This window comes from Cupressus sempervirens, chromosome 4, assembly GCF_028749045.1.
Source record: "Cupressus sempervirens isolate cs-2001-9-10 chromosome 4, ASM2874904v1, whole genome shotgun sequence".
Lineage (NCBI taxonomy): Eukaryota > Viridiplantae > Streptophyta > Pinopsida > Cupressales > Cupressaceae > Cupressus > Cupressus sempervirens.
In genome coordinates, this window is record NC_143121.1 from 609487773 (window position 1) to 609500033 (window position 12261).

Sequence of the window (12261 nt, forward strand, 5' to 3'; positions counted from 1 at the left end):
GAATGGTTTTTGGTAGTATCCCATCAACCCTTAGTTTCCTTGTACAAAACTTAATTTTTTTGAGGGATAAAGCAAAAATGTGCTTTCACTTTACTATAAGAGCTACTATATTCCTCTTTGAAATGGCTGCAAGTCAAACATAACCTCCTCCACTTGGCATTTTTTGAACCATTTCCACATATTTCCACAGTGGAGAGCATGGGTCTATTTTGAACCAAGAGTTCTCGACGCTAGAAATACTTGGTATGCTATGAATCTATAAACAACATACAAAGGCACAAAACCAAAATGAAAAAAACAAAACAAAACTAGAGAGCTCATTTTATTTTGTAAAAGAATGCAAAGGAAACTTTAAAAAACAAACAAAATCAACAAAGTCCTATCTCTTTTGTTGAAATCTTCTTCAATGTCTTTGAAGAGTTCTCGACACTTGCAACCATACAAGAATAGCTCAGAAACAAGCTTAAAGCAAGCAACAATCACCTTTCAATACTCCTTGAACAATGAGAGCCAAATAGGTAAATTTAGCAATGGAGGTAAGAAGTTTTCTTTTTTCATTCACACATGCCCAAATGACATATAAAACATCCTTTTTGGCCTTTTTAGTGGTCTATTTTAGTAAAAAAAATGCTTTGAAAAAGTCTTTTTGAGCCCAAATTTGGTCCAAGTTTCATTTTTGGGCAACAAATTTGCTTAAATTTTGTCTAGGTCTGTTTGAGGGAATTTGGAACAAATTCAAGAGCATGCAGTCAAATTTGGAGTGAATTTGACAAGGATTAGGAGCGAATTGAACCCAACTTCTAGGGTTAGAACGGACATGGGCAACAAATCTATTGCAAATTTGCCCAAATTCTGTTTAGGTCCGTATGATGGAAGCTGTAGAGAATTTGAGGGCTTGTGCCCCTAGAGTGAATTTGATAAGAACTTGAAGTAGGAGTGAATCAAACCCGACTTCTAGGGTTGTAGGAATAAATCTGGTAACGTAGGGTTGATTGATGTGGACATCGATCCTCTCACTTTCAGTAGAGTTGTGAGTAATAGTGGATGGATTCAAGTTTGTAGCATGAATATGTTTAGCAGCTTGACAAATGTCCGATAGGGGAGGAAAATAAGGTTGGAACAATTCCACATTAAAAACTAGATGTAACCCCAAAAATTGTGGCAAATCAAGTTCAAAAGCATTTTCACCAACTTGTTTCTTAATGGTATATGGGCCATAACGAATAGGACGAAGCTTTCTGTTAGGTCCTTGAAGGCGCTCCTTCTAAGGATGTAGCCATACCTTATCACCAATCTAGAAATGATGGGGAGTTCTATGTTGATCATATCTATCCATATACTTCTTATTGCTCTGCTCTAAAATATCATGATTTTGTTGTTGTAATTGTCTGATTTGTTCAATTTTTTTTTTGCTTTATTTGCCTCCTTAGTGTTTAGTAGACTACTAGATTGCAAGATAGGTAGTGCTACATATATAGGTGCCAATGGTTAATACCCAAGACAAACCTCAAATGGACTATGTCCTGTAGTAGTATGGAGTGCACGATTGTAGCTATGTTGTACATAAGGCAAGCTCTCATCCCATCAACATGGGTGTTTGGGGTGATACATTCCAAGGATATGAAAAATCATTCGGTTAACTACCTCTGTTTGGCCATCTGTTTCAGGATGAAATGATGTAGACTATCAACTTTGAGTCCAGAATATCCAAGGACTTCAAACTGAAACAATCAAAAAAATTTTAAAATTCATATTTTTTTAAAGTTTCTTCTAGGTCTTAGTAAATGGCTTTGTTGGATGTCTTGTGCTCAAAATTTGAAGTTGAAACTTTCATCAGTCCTTATAACTGGGTAGTCGAAGACTTGCTGTTTTAGGGACCGAAACTAGATTTTTAGTTCTTTCCAAGGGTGCAAACGGTTTTGAATTTCGAGCTCTAGGTCAAAAGTTATGACCCCGTCAAGTTGGGGTAAATAAATACCTAGTTTTTGAATAGTTTTAGATAAATATTGTTATCTTGTTATAGCCACATAGACATTTCAATTCATGGCAGAGGTGACTTTTTAAATTCCACCATTGTATATATTCTTACATTTTCGAATAATAAAGTGGCTTTTGTTTTGCATACAACTCTTTTGAGTTTTGCAAGTGTTTTCCAAAATTTGAACATTGATATCGTCGATATTTGAATCACATCAGATATTGTTTTTTCGGTCCATTTCATCAAATTGGATCACTCTCTCTCTAGTTATGCCCCCTAATCACCCGCTCTCACTCTTCCTCCTCATTCCACTATTCTCCCTCCCTCACTCTCCTATCCCTTCTATCCCTCTATAGACTCTCCCTAATCTCTCTCTACCTCTCTCCCTCTCTTTGATCCCTTCCTTCATCTCTATCTCAATCTCTCTCTCACTCCCTCTCTCTAGATATGCCCTTTAATCACCTCAACTTTTACTTTCTCCCTCCCTCTCTCTCTTCCTATTTAGGTCTCTCTCTCTCTCTCTCTCTCTCTCCCCCCCCCCCCCCCCCCCCCCATCCCTTCGCGCTCTCTCTAGTTATGACCCCTAATCAAACTCTCTCGCTCTCTTCCCTCCCTCAATCCCCTACTCTCTATCCCCCTACCCAAGTCTCTCTCTACCCTCCCTCTCTCTACTAGAAAAATAATATGAGCCTCTCTCTCCATCCCCCTACCTAGGTCTCCCTCTATCCCCCCTCTCTCTATTAAAAACATAATATGACTCTCCGTCTCTAGATATACCTCCTAATCACCTAATTTATCACATTCCCTCCCTCATCTCAACATCATACCTCTCTCTCTCTCTCTCTCTCTCTCTCTTTCTCTCTCTTCTTTAATTCATGGATCTTCTGCAAATTTTTACAGTCCTATAGATGATTCTATTTGGGTAGATTGCTAGAAGAGTAGACTTATCGATTTCTGTGTGTCTTCTTATCTGCAATCTAGCCCTCCCTTAGACCTAACTCAAGGGGCACGTTAATTGAACGGACATGTCCCTCTCTACATTGGCCTACTTAACAACATAATTGTTTCCTCAATATTGGTGCCCATTCCAAGAGTTACTAATGGTTAGTAACTAACTAACCACATTAGTAAATAAGAAGGCTTATAAAAGCCACAAGGAAGATGTCGATCTGTCTAGAGGGGACAATGTGTTCTATTGACCAATACTTAAGGGAACTCATGCACATCTAGATCAAACTGATCTGAAAATCAGAACACTTGTCTTGTCAAAGTTACAAGGAATTAACACTCCTCTTAACTTGATAAGATAAGTGATAGAGACATATTTAGCAACATTAATAGAGATGACTAAGCATAGATATACACTCTATACTTTTCTGAATTTCAAGCATGATGTATCATTATACAAATGATACCTGAAAACACATCATATTACAAATCTTGTAATATAAGTTATCACTGGAGCTTGTGATCAAATCACTAAGCATCGTTCATAATACAAACTATCAAATCACCTAGGCTTGTAACACAGGGTGTTTGACAAGGCTTGTGATATGAAGTATTACCTGAGTTTGTGATAACAGTATTGCATAGAATGCAATACTCTGGATAAAGACTAGAGAATAGTTAAATTCTCCCTTTACCCGAGTTGTGACGTCTGGAGTTTTAGAAATGTCATTGTCACAACATGATCTTGATTTCGTCCAAGATCTAGATTCTACCAGCAATCCATTACTAGAATGCCTTACACAGGATAAAATTCGGAGAATAATTAAATTCTTCCTTTATCTAAGTTGTAACTCATAGGCACACAACATGATCTTGAATTAAGATCTGCCAGTACATTGGATAAAATTTGGAGAATAATTAAATTCTTTCTTTATCCAAGTTGTGATTCATAGACATAGAAATGTCTCCATCACAACATGATCAGAACATAATCTCAGAGATCGTCACCTCTTATAATGTCTTTATACAAGTGTTCATTATTTTAGAGATCGTCACCTCTTAAATAACAAACACAAATGATAAAGCCCCATAACAGTCAATATCCTGACAATAATATAATTTATCATAAGAATACAAAACAATTCAATCATACCTGGATCTTTCCTGAGATGATCACTCTCGGAGAGGTTTGATAAGAATACCTGCTTTCTATTCCAATACTTAAGGATAAAGTCTACAAAATAATTAAATTCTGTCTTTATCCAAGTTGTGATTCATAGACATTGAAATGTCTCTTTCACAACACAATCTTGAATCTATTCAAGATTTGCCAGTAGTCCTCTACTGATTTAAAACACCATAAGATCATTTGCTATCACAACAAATTTGTGCTAGAAGATTCTTTTCTATTGTTGTAAACTGATGCTGCAAGACTGTTTGCTTAGAAATGCTTCCACACCATGATGTTTATAAAGGTAGGCCCATCAGATGGTTGCTCACTTGAAATTTTCTAGACTCCTACTAGATATCAAATCTTCCGAGCTCCTTATTCAAGGTTGCCTTGATGAGATGTCAGACTCCCTCTGAATCCAAAAATTCTTTCCTACAAGAACATTCTTCAGAAAACAAAAAAATCAAGGCATATACTCTTCTTATAAAAAAATACACATGAAAGATATTATAGACATAAGGTAAAAGAAGAACTCAAGTACAATAGATACTTATCTTTTCATCAATGCCTTGATGAAAGCTTTTGTACTTTATGAGTATACACCATCTTGACATGGTACACTTAGTCTGAATTTGTATGACCTAGATCCTGGGGAGTCAACTCGATCTTCTAGGTATTCTATTTGACATATAACCTTCGTGTAAGATGATACTTATGATTCTCTACTACAAATTCTTTATTACTCGGGAATCAATAAAGTGTGGTCTACTCCCCTTGAGTCAAGATTCACCATTGTAGATCATTTAGCTTCTCTTTTTGTCAGGAATTCATACCGTGCTAATATACATGATCTTAGTGTCACAGCATGATGTCACTTTATTCCCTCCTTTCTAAGAGAACCATAATTTGAATAGTCATAAGATTATATAGAATGCACCTTTTCTAAGTCCATGATCATTAACACTCCCTCTTGGACTTGAGGGAAGACTAGAAATGCCTTGAGTAAAATGTTTATCTTAATGATCTGTACTCTCATGATGTAATCTTTATCCATGTGCATCTCATCAGTGATTCTATCCACGAGTTATCTTCATTGATGAACTCCCTCTCAAACAAAATAATTGAGTTTGTCTAAGATGATAGAATTATTTGTTCTTATTCCAAGGTTCCCTTTTATAGTGGATCAAACTTATTCTGAAGAACTTTTCATCATTTCATATAAGACCCATATGTTACTTTTGAAGAATATATGGTGCCTTAATAAACTACTTATTTTGTTTTACACCTGTCGAAGATCATCTCAAATCTATCTACAGACAATATTGATAATGGAGATATTATCATTTTCAAGAAATCTGTATAAAGGCAAGCTACAGGTAGGACAAAAGTCAAATCCATTGTGCACATTGATACTTCAGATTTTGCCAAATGTTATTACAAGTCAAATCAGTACACATGCATATCGAATAGTTTTGCTCTTCCTTTTAAATTATAGCTCGTAATTTAAACAAGGTCTCTAGTATGATTCGAACCCAAGACCTCTTCGATAAGAGGCTCACAATTTACTGTTGTGTTATAGGCTCTTGCCTTTGAAAAAGATCATGTCTTCAAGACGTCTATGATGTGCCTCCTTCAATCAACTACCATCTCTACAATACTATTCAACTAAGATGGGTACTTGATGGTATTGTCTGCTTGTAATGTTATATGCTTGTATGCTTGTGTGGGCTCCAATCTTCAAATAACTATTGAGATAATAAATGACTCTTGCAAATTAACAGTTGCAAAACTATTTTAAATATTAAAATTTTCAATACTATGTAGTTATCACTACTAACCGCCTCCAAGGTATTTTCAAAGCATGGTGAGCTTAGTATCAGGAAGTTAGGGGAACATAACTATCGCACTATGTTGGTTTGCATAATAGTCAATCTGCCAATATATCATGTGGACTTTAACATCAATTAAGTCTCATTCTAATGCAATAATCTTCACTACTTTTGAAAATTTCATTCACTTGCCAGAGTTGATTGACTTGTTGTGCCAACCAATTTCCATCATACAACCAATAAATTGGTCACTTATCTAGCATACCTTTCATAATGTGTATATGGGCTAATGAATAGGAACTCCATGTTCTCTGGAACCTTCGTGGCAGAATATATAAGCTAGTTTTATTCTTTCTTTTATCTATACTCACCTGCTGCCTTTTTTAAATTATTGCCCGTGTTACATCCATATTTTTGCCCTAAATTATTATTATTATTATTTTTAAGCTAGATATAGCCGTTGAACGAAAATAATTTTTCATGTTCAAGTGAAGTTAGCCGTTGTTTCATCATGGTAGTTATAGCGGTTGCTTTATTTATTCATGTTCGTGTGAAATTGAAGCAGTTATCTTAAGACGTTGCATCGATCTAAAGTACTATATGAATTTAAGTTAGTTAAATTTAGCCATTGTGTTCATGTGAAATGAAGATAGTTTTTAGCCGTTGTTCAATCAGTTAGTATTTATGATGAAATTCCTAACGATATTATTTAACAAATTATGAATTATGAATTGATGTTTTGGCGAGAATGATTGTTTTGAAGGTTGCAGGATAAAGACCCGAGAAGGAGGGGAAGCATTACGAAACGAGGTCCTCTGGAAATGGGATGATCATATGACCTAGTTATCAGGAATATCAGGTTTGATCTAAAAGTCGCCATGGCAAGATTGTTAGAGCTTGACAATAAATTTTTAAGTGGGAAATTACATGAGCTAAAAATAAAATAAACTTTTAAAATAAAATAATATTCTTACCTTTATTTATTAAATAGTAATATCATTTAATATTATATCACTATCTTGATTAAAATCACAATTAAATATTTGCAAAGTGGCACTATTATATTATGATTTATAATACAATAATGTCACCTTGTATATACTTAATTATAATCTAACCAAGATGATAATATAACATTAAATAATATTAATAAAACATTTTTCATCTTTGTGCCAACGATTCATTTTTCCATTCGATGGAATTCAAAGCGCATTTGACTCTTGTAACGGTTGAAGCTAAAAGGCCATTCAATATCTTTTTATATGTTTGCCTTTGTCGTTTTTGGACACCATCAACGAGATACCCGTTTGCTCTTGGTTCTACCATAGTCTCAGAAACTTACCATTCTGCAACCCGAGTTTGTCATCAGAGAAAGTCCATTTGCCTTGTATCCTGAGATATCCGTCTCAAGCTCTTTCTACACTCACGTTTATCACCTTGAAAAATCAGTCGACCTACCTGCAATTACATCCATCCCCTGCAATATCATCCTGCCTTGCCGCGACATTATAATCTTCGAGCTTCCACAAAATTGTTTTGCACATTCTGATCATTGGTTCCAGCGGATATCAGAGGAGGCTGCCTAGCAGATCTAGTAAACCGTTTGTGAAGCCAAAGCCAAGTAAGGATGTGATAAATTGTTTTTATCTTCCAACTTTTACTCACGTTTTGTCCTTTCTGAGTCGGATTGATTCAAACATAAGGGTTGCGTGCACAGTATTGAGTCTTGCTGTTACTATATGCCTAGATTATTTAAGAATGCCAACAGAATTTGTTTAAAGGGTTGCTAAAGAAGTAGTTGATATTTATGCCGACTATGGAAGTAATAAAAAAATTTATGTTCTCATCTTATTCGTTGTCTGATAATACTGATTGCCATCACTTAATTCAAAAATACTTTTGAATGTAGATTATACCTTTATCAAACCACGTATGTCTAGAATCTATAGATTTTGTCTTCAAATTGTTCTGTTCTCAAATAAACAACCAGTATTAATGATCAACTCTGAATACCAAGGAAATTCTGAGAATGTAGAGTCTTAATCTTATAAATAGGTTCAAGATGTAATAGTTCAGGCACTGAGGAGACACCGATCTAAAGATCTGATAATGGTGTGAGGTGTAGATGAATTTGATAAAAGAAAAACAAGAAAGATATTAGTAAATGATAATACACAAATTAATCTAATGCAAATAGCTCATGTAATCCCACTTTGATAATTAGTTGTCAAGCTGAGTGGTGGAGATCGGGTTATAAAAACCCACCTTTGAAATCCCTGGCCAGGGTGATAAAAGGCGAAATTGCCACAACAAAACGATTGCGTTGTTGTCTTGATGCTTCAGTTATTCAACCGAATAGCTGTTGGGACCTCAACCCACCTGAGTACTCTGATGACTGGATCAATGAATGTCCCAAGCCTGACCTCAGGGTAGGGAGGGCCGTTCTATTAAATTAGAACTTGTGGGGATAAGTAAAAATATCTGCGGTTGGGAGGTTAAGCCTACGATAATGCTTCTCCTCTCACCAAAGTCAGAGCTTGGTCAATTAATTGGAAAAGTCTCTCAAGTAAATCAGTATGTATTTTTTTTAGAGTTAGTATTCTTTTTTTTTTTTTAACTGAAAGATTCTTTTCCTGGAAATAGATGTATTTCTTTTGGCAAGTTAGATGAAATTTTTCATTTCAACAATTCAGATTAGGAATAAATTTCAGCATTTAGATTTAATTTCCGTATTAGATTAGATTTACTCTTTTAAAACTAAAAATTCAGTAATTAGAATAGATTTAGTTTTCAGTTTAACTTCAGTATTTAGTCTAGATTGATCTCCACAGTTAGTTTAAAATTTTAGTTTCAGCTGATCTTTTTTTAAAAATTGAATAATGTAAAAAGGAATAAAGTTGTTGTAGAAAATCCAGATGTTACAACCTGACTCTCTTATTCATGGGCTTTCAAAATGCTCTTATAACATGCCCTTGTTATCTTTAGAATATAATATTGCATAAAAAGTAAGGTGGCATAACTCCCATTGTATCCTTTATCTTTATTGACTCCTTTTTTTACATTTCCAAGTTCTCCGTTCTCCCTCTTTTTTTACCATCCCCCTCATGTAGAGTGATGTAGTACATATACTTGGTCAGCAGGTTTGAAGCTATAGTCTCCTTATTTGACATGAGCCCCTGAGCCAAAGGGGTGACACCCAATTTATCGGTGTTTGATTGATTTGAATTTATAGTGACGTAATCGGTGTACGAATAAGTTATCAACCGTATGTTAGGATGTTTGGATTATAAATTATTAAACGTTAATAATGCATATAAATGGATAATAGAATATTATTGTCTTAAATAAAAAATACATTATTCATAGTTGGATTGATTATTAGATGCTATGAATACATTAAATGGATGATTATGAATATATATTCACATATTTGTCGATAATATTATTGTGATTGCTCAATGTTGACTTTTGTCTCCATTATCTCATTTTAGTTTCAATTAGGTATATATTTAATGATATTAATAATCATATATATATATATAAAAGTGAGATTATAATGCTTGATTGTATATTTTTTAACTATATCTTAATCATATTAATAATATATTGTATTATATTATTATTGTATATTTACCTAACATGTAATGTTTTAATCATTTATAATTGTCGGGTTCCATTCCGAGATGATTCATGCCAGGCAGCCCAAGTTGTGATGATAGTTTTGATTTGTAAGAAGATGGTTCTAGTCTTTGGCCTAAGTGGTGGCATAAGCTTGTTGGTGATGTTTGGGAGGATGAGGTTGTTGAGGGTAGATCATTTAAAGGCGAGATAAAGAAGAACACAATTAATTTGCTCTTTTGGCCAACCTTAAAAGTGTTTATGAGCCCTAGACTTATTCAGAGGCTTGGGATACTTTGATGGGAAAAGGCTATGGAAATTGAGAATTATAGTCTTTTGAAGTGAAACACTTGGGTTTTTGTCAGATCTTCCACCAAAGAAGAAACTGATTGCTTGCAAAAAGGTCTATGAAGTGAGGTATAAAGCCTGATGGAATTCTTGATAAGTACAAAGCTTGGTTGGTGGATAGGGACCTCTCGTAGAAAGAAGGCATTGGCTGTGAGGAAAAGTTTGGTCCTACATCAGAGATGAGTCCCATCCGGTTGTTTTGGCCATTACAACACAAAATGGGTGGAAAGCCCATCAAATGGATGTGAAGAGTACCTTCCTTAATGCTTACGTGGAGGAAGAAGTCTATATGTTGCAACTTCTTGGTTTCAAAGTTGCAGGCAAAGAGCATCAGGTACCATGATTGGTCAAGGCTCTTTATGGCCTAACATAGGGCCCAAGTCTTGATGCCTATTTGGTAGCACAGGGTTTTTACAGAATTCCTTCAGATCCAAACTTGTATGTAAAAGCACTGGCAATGACAACATTTATGTGGTCATGTATGTCGATTAAATAATTATTATAGGTAATCGGTCACAGTTGCTTGAGCAGACCAAATTCAATTTGTGTCAAGTATTTGATATGACTGATTTGGGACTTCCGTATCATTGTCTTGGTGTTGGGGTTTGGCAAACAAGTGGTAAAATTCTCATTTACCAATCGAAGTATACCGAGAGTTTGCTAGATAAGTTTAGGATGGCTTGCATGCCTTCATCTATGTCTATGGAGAACGAGCTGAAATAATCAAATCAGATTCACATGTGGTGAATGAATTAGCTTTCAGGCAACTAGTGGGCAGCCTAATCTATCTTACCGCCACTAGACCTGATCTGAGTTTAGTTGTGAGCTACAAATCTTATTTCGTAACAACCCCTAAGGCGGAACATTGGATTACAGTAAAACGTGTATCTAGATATTTGAAAGGGACACCAAACTTAGGCATTTTGTACAACAAAAGCTAAAATCCTCGGCTGATTGGTTTTACAAATTTAGATCCGGCAGGTTTCGTTTATGACAAGAAGCATACTTCTGGGTATGTCTTCAATCTGGTTATAAGTGCAGTCACAGGGACCAGTATGAAGTAGCAGGCAATAGTTTATTCCTTGATAGAATCTGAATATTTAGGAAGTATTAAAACAACATGTGAGGCAATATGGCTACGAAGGATGCTTTCTGACATGAAAATACCTCAAGCAGGGTCTTCACCCTTGTTTTGTGACAATCAAGGGTGGCTAAAAATTTGCCAAGAATCTGGTCTTCCATGAGCAAACCTATCATGTAGAGCTTCATTGTCATTTCATCAGAAAGCTTGTTGAAGGTGGAAGTATGATGTTTTAGTATGTTCTAACTAAGGACCAGACTGCAAATATTCTCCTTAAGTCTCCAAGCTCGGACAAGTTTATAAAATTTATGGGGCAACTTGGTGTAGTTAACAGAATGACCATTAAGGGAGGGTATTAGAGTAGTATTGTTATGCTTCTTATTTAATGGTCGCTAATGTACTTTAGCTAGTTTAGCTACTTTCTATTCCTAGTTTCAGTTAACAACTTTTTCATTTAGAAGCATCTTTGTAATTCCTTTAAGTGGAGCATTTCATCTTTATTCTTAATAAAATGAATTGCCATTTACTTAGTCTTTGATTCTTATGCAAGCTCTCTCTTGATATTGAGTCTCATGACTCATCTTTAAAAGAGTCTGCCACCTTAGTCTACATTTTGTTTAAAGTATACAAAATTGCTTCTTTTGTTTGAATGTTTTCTGCTTATTAGGTTACATCATTCTGTTTCGGGGAATGAGGAGGAGATTCAAAGAGAGCTATCTTTTCCCCATCATTTTAAAACACAAATGTCCATTTCATGCTTCATATACATTCACTACAGAAGGTCTATATGTCAAATACTATTTATCAAGGTCAAGCTTGGTGTTTTGGTCTTTATGCATTCATGATTGCATATGCGGTTTTGCAGTGATAGATGATAATGCTGTTAAATTTTCCAATACAAGCCCTACTGCCAACAGTTTCTAGTGTTGATATCACTCCATATTCTCCTGCATGATCTTTAGCAGCTTAATGTTTCTTTGAGGGGTTCTTCTCTTGTAGGGCTATTTACAGTTGAAAACATCTCAGGGCTCAAAATTTAAAAACTAAAGGATAACCTGACTTGCTTTGAGATTAGTTACTTTTTATAGCCTAGGGGATTTTGATGTTAGTTCGCTTTTTGGGCAACATTAAACCATTTTGGTTATTGTTGGAATTTAGTGTTACTTTTTTGTTTGCTTCTTTACTATGAGATTGATGCAGTTTGAGAGGTACAAGTGCATGCTTGACTGGAGCATTCCATAATATTCATTTAAAAAACAAGTAGTCTTGAAACATGCATCTTCACAAT

At 35.0% G+C, this 12261-nt stretch overlaps 1 protein-coding gene across 1 annotated transcript in view; it reads left to right on the forward strand.

Annotated features, from left to right (window-relative positions):
• The window catches only part of LOC149562707 (CMP-sialic acid transporter 5-like), a 118400-nt gene that overhangs the window by 46814 nt on the left and 59325 nt on the right, over positions 1–12261 (forward strand). The gene's annotated exons all lie outside the window — the stretch shown is intronic.